We start from the raw sequence: 19768 nt of genomic DNA on the forward strand, positions 1-19768 counted from the left end.
CTGTTGCCGCTGCGTGTGGGGACGTCGATCGAGAGCCCTGGAAGAGGAGGAAACATGGTAACGTGTAGGGAGTGGGAGGGACCATTGATGCTGCTGCGGGGGGGGGGGATTTGACTGGAACGCCCCCCCCAGGTGAGACGTGAGCGACGCGGGAGCTTGCGAGGCTCCTCCCCTTTCCTCTTGGCGACGCCCCTCCTAGTGCGATTCCCTCAGACGGAGAAGCGGGAAAAGGGGTTTCCAGAGGTGGGAGGAGCCTATTCTGGCGGGAAAAGCGGAGAGGGACAGATGCGGCTCTGAGGGAAGCGCCGCCGTTTCGGGGTTTTTGGGAGTCCTCAGGAAGGGACTGGACTCCTCCTTTCTCTTAGTCAGATACTGAATTGGGCCTCCTTCTGGTCCCCCCTTCTCCCTCCGACCCCGCAGTGTCCCCCTCAGGAACCCCTTTCTGGCTTCACTGATGGGCTACTTTGAAGTCACCGCGTCCGAGGCGAATTACTCGGAAGATTCCCAGATCCTCACACTGGATTCCCTTCACGGCCTCCACTCTTCCTCAAAGACCCTTCAGAATAATGATGGTGTTTCTTTCTGATCCTCATTTTCAAAGACTATTGCTAACATAGTGTAAGCCGCCCTGAGTCTTCGGAGAAGGGCGGGATATAAATGCAAATAAAAAAAAAAGGGGGAAGAGTGGCTGGAGAATAAGAAATATATTGGACTTATTCAATTAATGCATTATTTAATGATTTTCAAAGGGGAAAATAAATGTAGACGAGCTTGGACTCAAAGCGCAAATCCTTAAAGGCCAAAAATCCCTTCCAAGTTGTAGAAAGAGGCAAAAGGCTGAAATTTTCTGGTTCCCCTTTGAGTCCTCCGGTGCAAAGGAAGAAGAGAAAGTTGGCTGAAGCTTTTAATGTCCCATGGATTATCTCCACAGATATAGTAAGCAATATTATGAAAAAAAATGCCAGAATTTTATGAGAAATGTCCCCATATTTTCATTGGTTGCTTCTTTCATAGATAAATTTATTTATTTTTATTTATTTATTTTGTCACAACTATATGTAGGTATCATACAAAAAGATTATATAGCATATAAACACATATATGAGTAAATATTAGGAGGTATAAGCATATATATATATATATATATATATATATATATATATATATATATATATATATATATATATATATATATATATATCTTTGGTTATTCGGGGTTTTCTCCGCGTAAAATTGGAAGTGTCTTGGCGGCGTTTGACGAAGTCTCATTCGTCATCTTCAGGCTTCAGCTTGTGCTTCTGGGAGCAATGTGTGATTGCAGCTGTTTCTTCCTTTTAAAGGAAGAAACAGCTGCAATCACACATTGCTCCCAGAAGCAACGAAGCTGAAGCCTGAAGATGACAAATATATATATATATATATATATATATATGAAGAAGAAAAGAAAAACAATAGGACAGGAACGGTAGGCACATTTGTGCGCTTATGCACGCCCCTTATGGTCCTCTTAGGAATGGGGTGAGGTCAATAGTAGAAAGTTTTTGGTTAAAGCTTTTAGGATTATGGGAAGAGACCACAGAGTCAGGTAAAGTATTCCAAGCACTGATGATTCTGTTACAGAAGTCATATTTTCTGCAATCTAGATTAAAGCGGTTGACATTTAGTTTAAATCTATTAATTGCTCTAGTATTATTGCAATTAAAGCTGAAGTAGTCTTTAACAGGAAGGACATTACAATAGATGATTCTGTGAGTTAAACTTAGGTCTTGTTGGAGGCGACGGAGTTCCAAGCTTTCTAAGCTTAGGATTTCAAGTCTGGTGGGGTAAGGTATTTTGTTGTTTTCAGAGGAATGGAGAACTCTTCTTGTAAAATATTTCTGGACACGTTCAATTGTATTGATGTCAGATATGTGGTGAGGGTTCCAGACAGGCGAGCTGTATTCTAGAATTGGTCTAGCAAATGTTTTATATGCTCTGGTTAGTAGTGTGGTGTTTTTGGAAAAGAAGCTACGCAAGATTAGGTTTACAACTCTTAAGAGCTTTTTTCACTATGTAGTTGCAGTGGGCTTTGGCACTTAGATCAATCTACCTTACTAATCTACTTTACTAATCTACCTTACTAATGCTTATCTCATTCCATGGTTTTTCAAGGCATCATTGTGCAATGGAAAACGGATTCCACCCCCTTCTAGCACTTTCTAAGATTTTCCATCACTCTTCCCCCCCCTCCGTATTTATCTGTTTCTTCATTTATCTGTTTTGTTCAATGTATATAAAGTAGGGCATTGTTTACATTGCGCAAAAACTGTTTCCAATAATTTATTAACCTTTCAAATTGTGAAAGGAGGTTAATAATCAGGAAATGTTTTTTTAAAAAGCTATATTAAGATAAAAAGCACAAAGTCACAATCATGCTACTAACAGTTTTCTCCAAAACCATGCCAAATGCTATGGTCCCCTAACATATCAAGTATAGTTGTTCTTTCTGCTCAACTTGATATCACAAAATGAAAGAGGCACCAAAGTGACATTTGAAAATCTTGAGAAATAGAAAATATGGTAGTGATTACTTTAATCTGCGAAACTGAACAATGAATAATTTAAATAAAGAAATTTAAGTCGTTTTTTTAAAAAAAATATTGCTTATATGGTACACCATTGGATCAATAAAACCATTTTTAAATTCCCTTTCAGTTAGGAGAATAGAACAGAACAGAGCTGGAAGAGACCTTGTAGGTCTTCTAGACCAGCCCCCTGCTCAAGCAGGATACGCTATACAATTTCAGACAAGTGATTGTTCAGTCTCTTCTTAAAAACCTCCAAGTTATGAAGCGCCCACAATTTCTGAAGACAAGGTGTTCCACTGGTTAACTGTTCTCACTGTTAGGAAGTTTCTCCTTCATTCCAGGTTGCTTCTCTCCTTGATGACTTTCCATCCATTTTTTCTTGTCTTGCCCACTGCTACTTTGTAAAATAAATCAACCCCCTTGTCTTTGTGGCAGTCTCTCAAATATTGGAATACTACTATCATGTCACCCCAAGTCCTTCATTTCACTAGACTAGATAAACGAAGTAGGAAGGTACCTTGTAGGTCATCTAATCCAACCCCACCCCGCCCAAGCAGAAGACCCCATACCATTTCTGACAGATGGCAGTCCAGTCTCTTTGAAAGCTTCCAGTGATGATGCTCTCACAACTTCTGAACGCAAGCTGTCCTATTAGTAAATTGTTCTCACTGTCAGAAAATTTCTCTTTATTTCTAGGTTGAAATCTAGGTTGACTAGTCATATCCAAATCCTGCAACCGTTCTTCATATGTTTTAGTCCTCAGGCCTTTGACTACCTTAGCTGTTCTCCGAACTTTTCACAAAGTCTCTATATCTTTTTTGTAATGTCATAACCAAAATTACCATATTTTTTAGACTATAAGACTCACACACACCCTAAAGTGGGTGGAAATGTTTGTGCGTCTTATAGAGTGAACACGGGCCCATTTTTGGCCTCCCAAAGCCTCTGCATGTCCTGTTTTTGCCTTCCCCAGTGCCCAGAAGCAGTCCCATTTTTGCCCTTCCTGGCATCCAGAAGCACTCTGCAGGCCAAAAATGGGCATGCTTGCAGAGTCCTGGACACCAGACAGGGCAAAAATTGGTTGGTTTTGGCCTGCAGAGTGCTTTTGGAAGCCAGGAAGGGCAAAAATGTAATGCGGAGGCAGAAAACTATTTTTTTCTTGTTTTCCACGTCTAAACTAAGGTGCGTCCTATGATCCGTTGTGTCTTATAGTCTGAAAAATACGGTAATTGCAGTATTCCAGGTGTGAACTTACTAATGCTGGAACTAATACTTCACTAGTTTTTGATTCTATGCCCTTGCCTGTACATATATTTTTCTGTCCACTGTGCTTTCTTTCTTTCTTAAGAAACACTGTTTTCTCAAAAACTCCTTCTATTTCCCTCCGGTGTTGATCCTCTTATGGGAAGTAAGGTGATTTTGAAATCTGAACCTCTTCCCACATTCCAGATATTTATAGGGTTTCTCTCTTGTGTGGGTCCTTTTATGGTAAGTCAGAGACATACTGCCAGCAAAGGTCTTTCCACAGTCTCTACACTTTTAAGGTTTTTCTCCTGTATGGATCCTTTTGTGGCACATCAGGAAACTACTACTTTTGAAGCTCTTCCCACAGTTTGATTCTGGATTTAAAAGGTTTTTCTCCAGTATGCATCCTTTTACGGGAAGTAGGGGAACTCTTCACACTGAACGTTTTTGCACAATCCACACATTTCTAAGCCTTCTCTATGGATCTCCCGTTCTCTACCTGAAGCACTTCCCACACTCTAGGCTGTATATGGTTTTTCTCCTGTGTGGATCCATTTATGAGAAGTAAGAGCACTCTTTACACTGAAGCTCTTTCCACAGTTTGATTCTGGATTTAAAAGGTTTTTCTCCAGTATGCATCCTTTTACGGGAAGTAGGGGAACTCTTCACACTGAACGTTTTTGCACAATCCACACATTTCTAAGCCTTCTCTATGGATCTCCCGTTCTCTACCTGAAGCACTTCCCACACTCTAGGCTGTATATGGTTTTTCTCCTGTGTGGATCCATTTATGAGAAGTAAGAGCACTCTTTACACTGAAGCTCTTTCCACACTCAGTGGATTTATAAGGCTTTTGTCCTGTGGACTCGTTTATGAGAATTAAGACCACTCTTTACACAGAAGCGCTTTCCACACTCCATGCATTTATAGGGTTTTTCTCTTGTGTGGACCCGTTTATGGGAAACAAGGTCACCACTTTGGCGGAAGTCCTTCCCACAGTCTAGGCATTTATATGGTTTTTCTCCTGTGTGGATCCATTTATGAGAAGTAAGAGCACTCTTTACATGGAAGCTCTTTCCACACTATGTGGATTTATAGGGTTTTTGTCCTGTGTGGACTCGTTTATGTGTATTAAGACCACTCGTTACACAGAAGCTCTTTCCACACTCCATGCATTTATATGGTTTTTCTCCTGTGTGGACTCGTTTATGTGTATTAAGACCACTCTTTACACGGAAGCTCTTTCCACACTCCAAGCATTTATATGGTTTTTCTCCTGTGTGGATCCGTTTATGAGAATTAAGACCACTCTTTACACGGAAGCTCTTTCCACACTCCATGCATTTATAGGGTTTTTCTCTTGTGTGGACCCGTTTATGGGAAACAAGGTCACCACTTTGGCGGAAGTCCTTCCCACAGTCTAGGCATTTATAGGGTTTTTCTCCTGTGTGGATCCGTTTATGAGAAGTAAGAGCACTCTTTACACTGAAGCTCTTTCCACACTCTATGCATTTATATAGTTTTTCCCCTGTGTGGAGCCGTTTATGAAGATTCAGGTAATCGCTGCTTTTATAGCTGTTTCCACACTCCATGCATTTATAGGGTTTTTCTCCTGTGTGGACCCGTTTATGGGAAACAAGCACACGGCTTTGTCTGAAGCTCTTTCCACACTCCATGCACTTATAGGGTTTTTCTCCTGTGTGGACTCGTTTATGGGAAACAAGGTCACCACTTTGGCTGAAGTCCTTCCCACAGTCTAGGCATTTATAGGGTTTTTCTCCTGTGTGGACTCGTTTATGGGAAACAAGCTCACAATTTCGCCTGAAGTCCTTTCCACACTCCATGCATTTATAGGGTTTTTCTCCTGTGTGGATCCGTTTATGAGAAGTAAGAGCACTCTTTTCACTGAAGCTCTTTCCACATTCCATGCATTTATAGGGTTTTTCTCCTGTATGTATCCTTTTATGGGACCTAAGGGAATTCTTCATACTGAAATTTTTCCCACAATCCACACATTTATAAGGTTCTTCCCCTGAATGGATCCTTTTGTGGCACATCAGGTAATTACTAGTTGTGAAGCTCTTCCCACACTCCATGCATTTATAGGGTTTTTCTCCAGTATGTATCCTTTTATGGGAAGTAAGGGAAGTCTTCAGACTAAACCTTTTTCCACAATCCACACATTTATAAGGTTTTCCCTCTGTATGGATCCTTTTGTGGGATTTCAGACACTTTCTATACCTGAAGCTCTTTCCACACTCTAGGCACTTCGAGAGCTTTTGTCTAGTGTGGATCTGCTTATGAGAAGTTAAATTACTTCTCCACCCAACACTTTTTCCACAGTCCACACCATTGTAGGATTTCTCCCTTGTCTGTATTTTTTTGTGTGAAGTAAGATTATCAGTGCTGAAGCTCTTTCCAGTTTTGCAGTGGTTACTAGCATTGGGGTTTGCTTTGAATCTGTTTCTACTTTGACATTTCCCTGTATTTTCTTTGGAATCACGTTGTGTCAGGAAGTGATCCATTTCCACACATTCAAGAATAGATTTTTCTTTCCAGTTGTGCCTCTTTTCATATTTCTTCCTTCCCCATTTATTTGCAGATGTCTCCTCAGGAATTTCAGTTTTGATTATTTGCAATGGCACTAAATTTGGCTCTTGGTCATTTTCCTTCTTCTGCGAATCAAATGCTAGCAGGGGAAGAAAAATAAATTAGAATAATCTACAACATCCACGTTGGTGTCCCTATGCATAGATTTATCTACTACTGGGCATCTGCGGAAGAGGAATAAGGGAAATGACAAGAATGAATTTTACTTATTAACATAAAGACTAGCATGGCTGCTCATCTAACCCTCATTCTTGGCAGTTAAAAATTTAAAGCAAAAACAAGTCTTGACATCTGGACCTGAACAATATGACATACCCAACTTGCATTCAATAAGGCAACATATGTCATTGCAACACAAGGCAAGACAAAATTTGTTCCTGATCAGGACAACTGCAACAGGCAAAAACAGCCTCTCCCTGGTCATCTTCCCAATAACTCTGCAGTAATGACCCACGGCCCAAGGATGACCACAAGACTGAATGTCAACCCTTGCTGGTCATCACACTGATCTCCTTCTTCTAAATGAAACTCTGCTACTTAGAAGACCATGAAGGGGGACTGGAATTAATGGTAGAAGAAAAAAGAAGAGACGAAATCATTTTTAGCAAGTTACGTATAGAGGAACCTTACCTAAAGAGGCCACCATCCTAGACGTTTCCAACATCACTTCTTGATACAGGGCTTTCTGGCTGGGATCAAGCAGCAACCACTCTTCACTGCTGAAATGGATGGCTACCTCCCCAAAGGACACAGGACCCTAAAGAAGGAAGGAGCCCTGTCAGCAGACTCGATAGAATTTGCAAAATCTCATTTGATCTGCAAATCCTAAAAGCACAAATGTCTATGGAGATTCTCAGTCATCCATGGTCATGGTTGTCCCAAAGGTTCTTTTTTGAAGAGGCAACTGGACTTTCTGATTTTTCTTTAACACCTTTTGTTTTTCATCCAACAAGCAGGGAAACTTCTTGGATAAGAAGTGAAACGTCTTCAAAGAACAACCAGAAAGTCCAGCTGCCTGTTGAAAAAAGCACCTTTGGGACGAAAAGCCAAAGTGAAAATTCTTGATTGGATGTTTCCCTAGGTGGACTCAACACATGATAAAAAGGGTAGAAATCACAGCCATGGCTGACAGCCAATTAGTGCATGTTTTATCACATTTATGACTCTGCTGACCTTCAATATCATCTACCTGCCTTGATCAAGTGACATAGAGTGGCACCATCTACCACTGGCACCGACGTTTCATGATGTTTGCAAGAGGTTCTATGGGATTTTTGTCTGACATAGTAACCAAATGATTTTAGTGGTTCTTTGAAAGGTCATCTTTGCTCATGAACATTTCAATTTAACTTTATTAGTTTATCAAAGTATAAAATACAAAGAAAAAACCCATGGAAAAGTAAGAAGAGAGGAAGTGAAATAGAGGGACAGACATGGCCAGCAGCTGACGTGCCCAAAGAATCTCTTTTCCCTGGACTGTCGTTTTTCCAATTCAATAACAAAAGGAGCAGGCTTCGTTTTGTCTGCTTGATTTTCCAAGGTTAAGGAAAGTCCCAGAATCATGAGGGATGATCGTCCAATAACAGCAAAAGCCTGCAAGCAGTTTTAGAAGCCGGACTTCCAAGATAATTGGTGAGCTGAAGCTGGGAGGCGGGGTGGAAACCATGTCATTGTTGGACAAAACAGCTGTTTTGGCATTTATTTTTCAAACGGACAATAAGCTGTGTCCTTCATTTCTTTTTATTTTTTAAAGTTTTTTATTTTATAACCTATAAAAGTTTCAATTTCAATTAAACTGTGTTGTCTAGGTAGATGGTATTTAGAAAATAGTGATCAAAGTATTTACAACTGTACTCATTACATTAATATTAATTCTATGATAATAATATTTACTTATCCATTTTAACAAATCTCTCTTATAAGATTAGTTCTTTTCTTATATTTTCATGTTTCTAACGTTTGTTTTTTATTGGTCAACCATTGATAAAACAGGTCCCATGTCAAAAAACACTCAGTTTCCTCCTTTTCCTTAATTATCAATGTTAGTCTATCCATTTCTGCACATTCTAATATTATTGTTAATAATATTATCAATATGAAAAAAATTAAAGATATTTTGAATGAAAAGGAGGAACTTAAAACTAAGCAAGAACTACGTAATCAAGGGATTGATATAGCATGGTGGCCACAAGTGCAGATACAATCTCGATATGAAAAAGATGCTAAAATGTACATGTTTTTATGAAGAACCAACAGAATTAGACCAGATACTAATAGGAACAGAATAAAAACTAATAAAGAAAAGAACTTTGGATATATAATAGAACTGGACAAATGGCAAAAGCTCTGGGATAGAAATGTTAAATTAACTATGTCAATTGCATATAAAGAAAATCAGTATAAAATATTTTATAGGTGGCAAGATTGGCAAAGATGTTTAAGGACATGTCCACTAAACATTGGAAATGTTATCGGGCACCTGCTTTGTATTATCATATGTGGTGGACATGCCCAAAGGCAAAAAAATATTGGGCAAAAATACATACATGGTTGGAAAAAATGACAAAACAACATATAGATCTGAAACCTGAAATAGTTTTACTGGGCATTCTACCGGAAATATACGATAGAGGGAAAATGTATTTGATTTTACACGTATTAACTTTAGCTAGAATTATATTTGCACAACAGTGTGAAAAGTGAAGAAATCCCAACAGATGAAAACATAATTTTAAAAAGTATCCTTTATTTCTTAAATAATTTATGACACTATTACCCTTACAAGCTATAGAGGCTTTCTTAAGATATAGCTTACCACCCGTTTTTGAACTTTTGAACACCATTTTTGACACTTCTTCTTTATTATAAAACAACAGGGAGAGGATGTTGTGACCAAGGCCCAAGTAGTGATTACTAAACACAGTTCAGTCCTCAACAAACTTATTTTATTAAAATAGCTGAGAATTAATTCATTCTCAGCTTAGTCCAAAACAAAATTCTTAATAACCAGTCCGTCGGCCTTATAACCAACCTTACATATATTTGGGGCATAAAGTTTTACAATCTTCTTCTATTCCTATCTTACCTGAGCTGAAAGTACAAACTTCATGTACTTTAGTTCAATGGCAAAAATTGTTAGGCATGATTAATTGGGCTTGTCCATATTTTCAAATCTCTCTAGGAGAAATGTTACCTCTTTTCTCTTTGTTAAAAGGTTCCAAGCATCCTGGAGACTTGGTGTCTCTCACCACCTTCCAGAAGAATTGTCTACATGATATTCTAACTAAATTGAAACTGCGATATGTTAATAGAATAGCTTCTATAGCTATGGGACTATTGTTAGCAATTCTTCCTACTTCACCTTTACCTACTGGTTGTCTTTATTCTCTCTTTACTAAAAAAGCAATTCATATTCACAAATGGTTAAATTTATCTGCTTCTCCTCCTCGAAATATCAGTCAGCTTTAGAGGAACTGATTATGAAGTCATGGAGACATCCTCTACAATTAACAGGTCAAGATTTGGATGGTATTGCTTTCACTCGTACTAAAGTTGAACATGAACATTTAATGACTGTCTCTGATTCATATCAAATTGCTTTTTCTCAATATCTTGGTGATATTAGCTATTCTTTGCCTAAAGATCCTCGAATAGTTATTACAAATACATTAAATCTGGTCATTTTCAAAAAGATTGTTGTTCTACGCCATCTACTGGTGTTAACCGGTATATCTTGCTATGCAATTTCTTCCTTATGCTTATTGTGCAGTTTCTCTTGATGTCAATCTCTTGTCTTTATTTTTATCTTTAAAACATATTTTGGAGCACATTCGAAGCCATACTCCTTTTCAGAATTCTCGAACAGAAGGGAATCAACAAGCTGACGAAGCTCTAAAAATGTTACAATGCTTTTTTTAGATCCTATTGCTAGTCACTCATATTTTCATCAAAATACTAAGTCTTTGGCTAAACAATTTAATATTCCTCTTTCTCAGGCTCGTGATATTGTTCGAGGATGTACTTCTTGTCAACAATTTGCTGTTCCCTTTCCTATGGGGGTAAATCCTCGTGGAACAAAAGCTAATCAAATTTGGCAAATGGATGTCACACAATTTCCTAATTTTAAACCTTATTCTTATTTACATGCCTCTATTGACGCATATTCTCATTTTTTGTGGGTCACTGCTTCTCGACATGAGCGCACTTCTGATGCAGTGTCTCATTGTCTTTCTGTCTTTTCTGCAATGGGCCGACCAACTAAACTGAAGACAGACAACGGTCCTGCATATATTAGTAAGGAATTTGCCTCCTTTTGTCAACAATGGAACATTCCTTTTAACTCTCAAGGGCAAGCTATAATTGAGCGAGCTCATCATACATTTAAAGCTACATTGACTAAATTAGTCAAAACTGAATCTGGCCCATACAATTTGCGAAAAATTCAAAATTTGATATCTATTGTTCTTTATGCTTGGAATTACTTTTTTAGATTCCTTTTCAGAAATTCCAGTCAACTTACGTTTTCATATTCAGGATCCTGTCTCTCGACCTCTGGTATCCTATTGTCAACTTCCTGATCCTACCTGACGTGGACCTGCTAACCTTATAACCTGGGGTCGTGGTTACGCTGCAATTGAGGATCCGTTGACAAAACAAGCTGTGTGGATTCCAGGCCGGTGTGTTCCTCCTTATCATGGCATGGCATCAGAGTCTTCACAATCCCATTCCCAACTTCGTTCCGCATCTCAGAGTCTTCGCAATCCCATTCCCAACTTCGTTCCGCATCTCAAAACGGAGGCTCGTCTTCCTAAGTCGCCACATCCTCCAGCCATGACTTGGGTCAAGTGAAAGCTACCACCTATGTAGCTCAGCAACAACTAGAGAAAGATTCTTTACCTCAAACTCCAGAAAATCCTGTAGCTGCAGTTTTTGCTGTCATAATCACAAATTCTGTTACTATTCTTTTATGTTACTTCCTTTGTTTTCCTCCTCCTGTTTTTATCACTACTGAAACAACTCCTGCTTTTCCTCTCAAACCTAACCTTTGGATTCGTCATGCTCAATATATGTTTTTAACTCATGGTCATAATGTAACCTTATATTATGAACCTCCTACGGCTTTTGGACAAGCTGCTTTTATTCCTAATCTAATTACCTCTTCTACATTCATTGTTTCACAACTTCAACATCTTTCTTCCTCTTGGCTACTTTCTACGCTTCCAGGTCAACTGAATTTAGTTAAATGGTGTTATCTCCGTATCAATCAATTTACTCAAGGTTTGTGTTTTTGCTGTCATGCTCGTCATAATTGGCTTGATGCTTGGTCTGATTATCCAAAAGCAAAACATATTTTAGATAAAGTGGGGAATTATAGTCACTGTACTAAAAGATTTTGGTTATGGGGTACTAATAATGTTACATCAGAAGGTTCTAATATTACACCTGATATGTATCCTGATAATTTTCCTATTTTTAATGCCAGTGATTCTTCTAATGTCGGATCTATCTGTGCTGGATGGCAGTTAAAGGACCCTAATATGTGGTTTTTCTTTGACAAATATGCAACAAATGTGTATCCTCAGAACTATCAATGTGCAGCAATTGGATATTTATCATTACCAGTACAAATAGGTGTTCCTGGCAAATCATCAACTCATACTCGGCGTGCAGCTTTGGGACTGACATGTTCTGATGAAGTTTAGTTTAGTTTAGTTTATTTAGACTTTTATACATGGGTCGGTGGGAGGCAATCGGTAGCAGTAGGCGGTCCCGTAAGTAACCCGGTCCTAAGCCATGGAGCGCTTTGAAGGTAGTAACCAAAACCTTGAAGTGCACCCGAAAGACCACAGGTAGCCAGTGCAGTCTGCGCAGGAGCGGTGTTACATGGGAGCCACGAGCGGCTCCCTCTATCACCCGCGCAGCTGCATTCTGAACCAACTGAAGCCTCCGGGTGCTCTTCAAGGGGAGCCCCATGTAGAGAGCATTGCAGTAATCCAAGCGAGAGGTAACCAGAGCATGAGTGACCGTGCATAGGGCATCCCAGTCCAGGAAAGGGCGCAACTGGCAAATCAGGCGGACCTGATAAAATGCCCTCCTGGAGACGGTCGTCAAATGAACTTCAAAAGACAACCTCCCATCCAGGAGAACCCCCAAGTTGCACACCCTTTCCATCGGGGCCAATGACTCGCCCCCAACAGTCAGCCGCAGTTGCAACTGACTGTACCGGGGTGCCGGCATCCACAGCCACTCCGTCTTGGAGGGATTGAGCTTGAGCCTGTTTCTCCCCATCCAGACCCGTACGGCTTCCAGACAGTACTTCAACCGCTTCGTTGGGGTTGCCTGGGGTGGAGAAGTACAGCTGCGTATCATCAGCGTACAGTTGGTACCTCACCCCAAAACCACTGATGATCTCACCCAGCGGCTTCATGTAGATGTTGAACAGGAGAGGCGAGAGAATCGACCCCTGCGGCACCCCACACATGAGGCGCCTCGCGGTCGATCTTTGCCCCCCTGCCAACACCGTCTGCGACCGGTCAGAGAGATAGGAGGAGAACCACCAATAAACGGTGCCTCCCACTCCCAAACTCTCCAGCCGGTGCAGCAGGATACCATGGTCGATGGTATCAAAAGCCGCTGAGAGGTCTAATAGGACCAGGGCTGAGGAATAACCCCTGTCCCTGGCCCTCCAGAGATCATCAACCAACGCGACCAAAGCCGTCTCCGTACTGTATCCAGGCCGAAAGCCGGACTGGAACGGGTCTAGATAGACAGTTTCCTCCAGGTATTGGGGAAGTTGACGTGCCACCACACTCTCTACAACCTTCGCCACAAAACGAAGGTTGGAGACCAGACGATAATTTCCTAAAACAGCTGGGTCCAGGGAGGGCTTCTTGAGGAGGGGTCTCATCACCGCCTCTTTCAAGGCAGCAGGGAAAACCCCTTCCAACAAAGAAGCATTTATAATCCCCCGGAGCCAGCCTCGTGTCACCTCCTGCATGGCCAGCACCAGCCAGGAGGGGCACGGGTCCAGTAAACACGTGGTGGCATTCAACCTCCCTAACAACCTGCCCATGTCCTCAGGAGTCACAGGGTCAAATTCATCCCAAACAGTCTCAACAAGACGAATCTCTGACGTCCCACCTGAATCTACCCAATTTTGGTCCAGACCGTCCCGAAGCTGAACGATTTTATCGTATAGATAACCACTAAACTCCTCAGCTCGTCCCTGCAACGGGTCATCCCGCTCCCCCTGTTGAAGGAGGGAACGGGTCACCCGAAACAGGGCGGCCGGGCAGTTATCTGCCGACGCAATGAGGGAGGAAACATATAAACGCTTCCCTTCCCTCAATGCCACGTCCTACTATATGACCTAACTAGTGTTCAGTCAGCCTCTGAACGGCTGGATCTCCAGGCACTCTCTAGGCGTCTTCTTCGGCGTTTCATCTCCCTCAGCTCCTCGGAGAACCAAGGAGCTGGTTGAGACCTACGCCGGGTCAGAGGCTGCAAAGGCACAACACGGTCCAGAGCCCCAGCCGCGGCCAGTTCCCAGGCCGCGACTAGTTCTTCAGCCGTGCCATGGGCCAGATCCTCGGGGAACGGTCCAAACTCCATCAGGAACCTCTCCGGGTCCATCAGGCGCCTGGGACAGAACCAATGTATTGGTCCCGTCTCCCTGCGGTGTTGAGTGGCGGTCCGAAAGTCCAGGCGAAGGAGAGAATGATCTGACCATGACAAAGGCTCAATGACTAGATCTCTTAAGTCCAGATCATTCAACCACTGTCCAGAGATAAAAATCAGATCCAGTGTGCTTCCCCCGATGTGAGTAGGGCCATCAACTACTTGAGCCAGGTCCAGGCCCGTCATGGAGGCCATGAACTCCCGAGCCGTCGTTGATGACAAGCCGGTCGATGGCAAGTTGAAGTCCCCCAAGACTATAAGTCTGGGGGTCTCCACCACCACCCCGGCAAGCACCTCCAACAGCTCGGGCAGGGCTGTTGTCATGCTGCAGGGAGCCAGGTGCGCGATCAACAAGCCCATCTGAGCCCTATCTTCCCACTTCACAAAATGGGATTCACAACCGGCTATCTGAGGTACAGTGGTCTCCTTCGGCTCTAGACTTTCCCTAATGACAACCGCCACCCCCCCCACCCCTACCTTGAGCCCTCGGCTGATGAAATGCCTGGAAACCCGGTGGGCATATTTCGACAAGGGGAACTCCCCCTTCTGTGCCCAACCAGATCTCCGTAATGCCCATAAGGTCCGTCGATCCCCCCCTGTATAAGATCATGAATCAGGGGGGCTTTATTAACGACGGACCGTGCATTGCACAGCATCAGCCGAAGGCCCAAGCCCAGAGGATTCTGGCCACTCGGGGAACGGGAAAAGTCTGGGAGGCCGGGGCGAGCGATCGCTTTTAAACAGCGAACGCACGCCTCCAGAGAACGATATGGCCTCCCACTTCTGCCATATCTGCCCCTCCCACTTACCGTGCAGATGGAACCACCCTCAATACTGGGAAACAGAACAATAATCCTCTCCCCTTACCTTTGGACCTATTGAAGAAATGTCGCGAGTGCGCGCAGGAACTGGCTCCCCCCCAACGGGTTCCCCCCAGCACCCGTCACTACCCTCCCCCCCCTAAAAAACTTCTTTAAAAACCCCCAAAGGTTCTTCTTGGACGCATGCCACCTCTCCGGGTCCCAAGACCCCTCGTAGAGGTAGGCCCTCGATAGAGAGGAGGGCCATTCCCGCGAGATGGGGGAATCCCACAGGCCAAGAAGTTCAGTCAGAGAATAACGTATATAAAGTGAATCGGCATATGAATGAGTTCATCCCAATTGACCTCGATGTTAAAACAGTTCGGCTTGAGCCAATCTTAAAAGAACCAGCGGGAATAAGGGAAAATTTAATCGGGGAAGATTTGTTTCAGACCAATTTACAACATCTAACAGAACAACTTTGGGACTTTTTAAAATGGATATAAATAAAGCTGAGAAATTCTTTAGGAAAGGAGTTACCTTCAACTGTACCAAAGAGTTGGAAGAGTTTGATAAACTAATAAAAAAGTTACCAATTGAAAAAAACAACACTCATGAACATTCATGAAAATACTAGGGATTTCTGCTTCTTCTGTTTTTATCCCTTTCCCCAACCATATGAAAACAAGTTTACACTTAAAATAAAATAGATTTAGCTTAACTATTCATGTCTCCTGCCTACTTTACTTGGGACAGGAAACATGAACTGCCATGTGGCATTTTTGAAATCAGAATTAAACAGCCACAAAGGAATTCCATAGATCTCCAAATCTTTGTTGAGAGGTGGGCCTAGTTCAGGGGTGAAATCTAAAAATTTTCCCGACTGGCTCTGTGGGTGTGGCTTAATTGGTGGGCATGGCTTGGTCAGATGACTGGGTGAGCGTGGCCAATAACAATAAAGTACAAAGTATAAAAAACAATAAGGTACCAAAAACCAACTTTCACACTTTACACACAAACACAACACAACTGACACACACACAAACATATAAAATGCCACATACAGCTTTGTGAGATTTTGTGTGTGTGTGTAGTTAGAGTGAAACACTACAGAAACACACCAAATCTCAGAAAGCTGCACAAATATTTTATTATTTTATTTATTTAATTTAATTTATATTTTTTAGATCAGAGGTCTCCAATCTTAGTAACTTTAAGGTTTGTGGACTTCAATTCCCAGAGTTCCTCAGCCAGCAAAGCAGGCAGTCAGTTGCTAGCAGATTCAGCAGGTAGATTTTACATAGACATAATCAGTTGCTAGCTAATGCTTTCCCAGCCCGAAAGGAGCAGGAATAAGGTAAGTAGGGAAGGTGTGGTTGGGTGGGCATGGGCTGTTGTAAGAGGTTGTTACAAATGATTTTAAAAGCCTGTGATGATGAGGCAACTCCTCTGGGATCGCCAGAGGATAAAAACTTTTTAAAAGGCTCCTCTGATGATCCCATGAGGCTTGCCTCATGGCAGCCCAGAACCTCTTTAAAAGTAAAAAAAAAAACCCTCTGCTGATGATGCGGCTCAGCAGAGGCAGGGGGACAGGGCCAGGGATTTTTGCCGCCGGTTCTCCAAACTTGCAGCCGCCATTGCTACCAGATCGGGGGAGCCGGTCCGAACCGGGAGCATTTCACCCCGGCCCAGTTTGACTGATCATAAATTTAAATTTCTAATTTCCTTGTTGTGCTTTGCTCAGGAATAGCACTATCATAGGTTGAGTCCCCAAAGGAAACCAGAGGTCTCCTACTACTCCCCCATATAAGGTGCTAATCTCTTCTTTCTTACCTGAGTCAGGAATCCAGCAGCTCTTTCAGCTCCACCAATAGAAGGAGATGATTCAGTGAACAACAGTGACTCCATTTTGTCCACTGGGAAGGAGAGAGACAGGATGGAAACAGGAAAGGGTTCAACTTCCATCTTTTCTAGCTTGAAGACACAACTTAAGATTTCTTCCTGTCCTGCCCAGGAAACCTCCATTTGCCTCTTCTACACTCTGCCTTTCACAGGTTCATCATGGGAGCCAAGAATGAAAGGAGAAGACCAAACCCACCACATGCTGAAGAACAAACCTCAGTTAGATTGTTCTCCTAACCTTTTGAAAGTTTATACTCTTGGCAACCAAAGCATTTGCTCAATCATGGTAAATTCTCTCCCCCCCATCCTCTCTGCAGTTTGAAACCAGAGAAAGTAGGGATATTCTAGCAACCCAGGAAACATGCCTGCAAGGTCAGTGTTGGAAATGGCTCAGCAATGATCTGTGTAGGAATTTAGTCAAAATTATCTCTTGAGGAAGGCCAAAAACAAAGAGAAATCTCTCGGGATGGAGGAGGAGCCAGAATGCAACTCAAGGTGGTCCCTACAAGAGTTGGGTCTTCTGTGAAAGGCAAATTATAGGCGTGCTCTGAAGGAAGGGAATTCCTTTGTGTGCCTTAAGTCTTCTAGCTTGAAGAGGGAGTTCTAGCTTTCTTAATGGGTCGTCTTCTACTAAATCCAAGGACTAAGACATGAGAAGACACAGAGAATTAAGGGGAACTAGAATCTTTCTAGAAAGTCTCCAACCCAGTGGAACAGTCTGCCCTCACCTAGTGAGGTATCCTGACCTTGACTTTTATCCTCGGGGATCCCTCGGAAAGACAGATCAGGAGAAAGATTTGTGCAATCCACCCAGTTACTCCCCATTCCTGGAAGGACCTCAGAACCTGAAATATAAGCAAAGAATAGGAGTTAAGAAGATAGGAGAAAAGAGGATGTGGATTTTATTTTCTACCCACAAAACCCTTCTGTCTATCAGTGGGGATGGATGAGACCCATTAGGAGAATCGCTCCAAATGAGATACTCTTTGGAAGGACACAAGAATAATTTTGCTGAGGTTCTCTAAATCTCTATTCACATTATTGATCTCCCAAACCCTATCAGGGAGATACACTGAAGGATGTAAAGATCCCTTCATATTTCCATAAGAGAAGCTTCTCTGACCTGGGTCCCTTCCTGCTTCTCCTGCCAGGCTCAGAAGGGATCTGCCAGCCACTGGCACCGCCGGGCAACTGGTCTCGGCTGGCTCTCCAAAGATCCTTCCAGAAATCTGAATCTAAATGGAGACGTGAGCAGGGGATCCCTTTAGGCTTCCTTCTCTCCTCCCACCTGCCCTATTCTTGCATCTCCCCCCATGCACAGCCAAGAGCAGTTATGGGGCGGATTTCTCGCTCCCTCCAAGCCTCAGAATCGCCTTCCCTCCCCTAGGGAGGATCTGAGTCGCGGGATCTCCTCTTGTTCGCCCCCCACCAGATTCCCAGGGAGCAACTCTCAGCCGGAATTACCGAAACACGGCGATGGACTGGAGCATGCGCAGTGGGCTTAGTCAGTCGTCAGCCAAGAGAGCGCCTCCTGCTGGTCCCTGGGCTGAAATCGCGGCCGTGGTAAATTGGGCCTCATCGGCTGGTGGCCTGGAATTTCCCCATCTCAGCAATGAGAGATTACCTCGCCCAGGGCCCACCTGCGTCGTCTTTGGGACACGCCCCCCCAGTTGAACACGGAAAGGCCCCCTCCAATTGCGCTGCACATAATCTGCATAACTCCTCCCCTTTTCTGTTTCTGCTTCAAAGGCTTTCTCCGCAGGGGGGAAATCAACAGAGATTCTGCCCAGAAACAGATGACTCAGCTGAAGAGAAGCTTCCCTTTGGCCCAACTTATTCCTGACAAGCCAACTCCGAAATAACCCGTCAAGCTGCCCCCCTCCCAATTCCACTTCTCCCCTCTCTTGTGGGAAGCCTCCGTGGGCTCCGCCTGTTGCCGCTGCGTGTGGGGACGTCGGCCGGGAGCCCTGGAAACGAAGGGGGGAAGGAGGACCCACGGTAAGGGTGGGAGAGTGGGAGGGACCATTGATGCTGGTGAGACGTGAGCGAGGCGGGAGCTCGCGTGACTCCACCCCTTTCCTCTGGGCCACGCCCCTCACAGTACGTTTCCCTCAGACGGAGAAGCGGGAAAAGTGGATCCGAGAGGGGTGGGAGGAGCCTATTTTGGCGGGAAGAGCGGCAGGAGACAGCCGTGGCTCTGAGGGAAACGCCACCATCGAGGGGTCTTTGGCGTCTTCAGGGACGGACTGGACTGCTCCTTTCTCTGGGTCACGCTGAATTGGGCCTCCTTCTGATCTCCTCTTCTCCCTCTGTCCCCCTCAGGAGCTCCTTTCCGGCTTCTTTGATAGGACACCCCCCCCCCCCCCCAGGGGAGACGTTGGGAAAACTGCAGGGCGATGGAGGAAGGAGCTTGCAAGAATCCACCCTTTTCCTCTTGGCTGCGCCCCACCCACTGCGATTCCCTCAGACCGAGAAGCGGGAAAAGTGGATCCGAGAGGGGTGGGAGGAGCCAATTCTGGCGGGAAGATTGGAGAGGGACTGGCGCGGCTCTGAGGGAAGCGCCACCATCGGGGGAGTTTGTGTTTGGGGCCCTCAGGGACTCCCATCTTGCTCTTGGTCAGACACTGAATTGGGCCTCCTGGTCCCCTCTTCTCCCTGGGGGCCCCTTTCCGGCTTCTCTGATGGGAGCACCCCACCAGTTTTCTCCAAAACCATACCAGTGCTACAAGTCCCCTAAGATGTCAAGTATCTCAGCAGACTAAGTCTGTCTGTTACTAACACAGCTGCTTGCAATTACTGCAAGTTCAAGTCCCACCAGGCCCAAGGTTGACTCAGCCTTCCATCCTTTATAAGGTAGGTAAAATGAGAACCCAGATTGTTGGGGGCAATAAGTTGACTTTGTATATAAATATATAAATAGAATGAAGACTATTGCTAACATAGTGTAAGCCGCCCTGAGTCTTCGGA

At 43.6% G+C, this 19768-nt stretch overlaps 2 pseudogenes; one reads left to right on the top strand and one right to left on the bottom strand.

Moving 5' to 3' along the window:
- The window catches only part of LOC131192838 (zinc finger protein 420-like), a 265780-nt pseudogene that overhangs the window by 75842 nt on the left and 170170 nt on the right, over window positions 1–19768 (top strand).
- LOC131192708 (zinc finger protein 737-like) lies at window positions 1502–18730 on the bottom strand (annotated as a pseudogene).

This window comes from Ahaetulla prasina, chromosome 2 (assembly GCF_028640845.1).
Source record: "Ahaetulla prasina isolate Xishuangbanna chromosome 2, ASM2864084v1, whole genome shotgun sequence".
Classification (NCBI taxonomy): domain Eukaryota; kingdom Metazoa; phylum Chordata; class Lepidosauria; order Squamata; family Colubridae; genus Ahaetulla; species Ahaetulla prasina.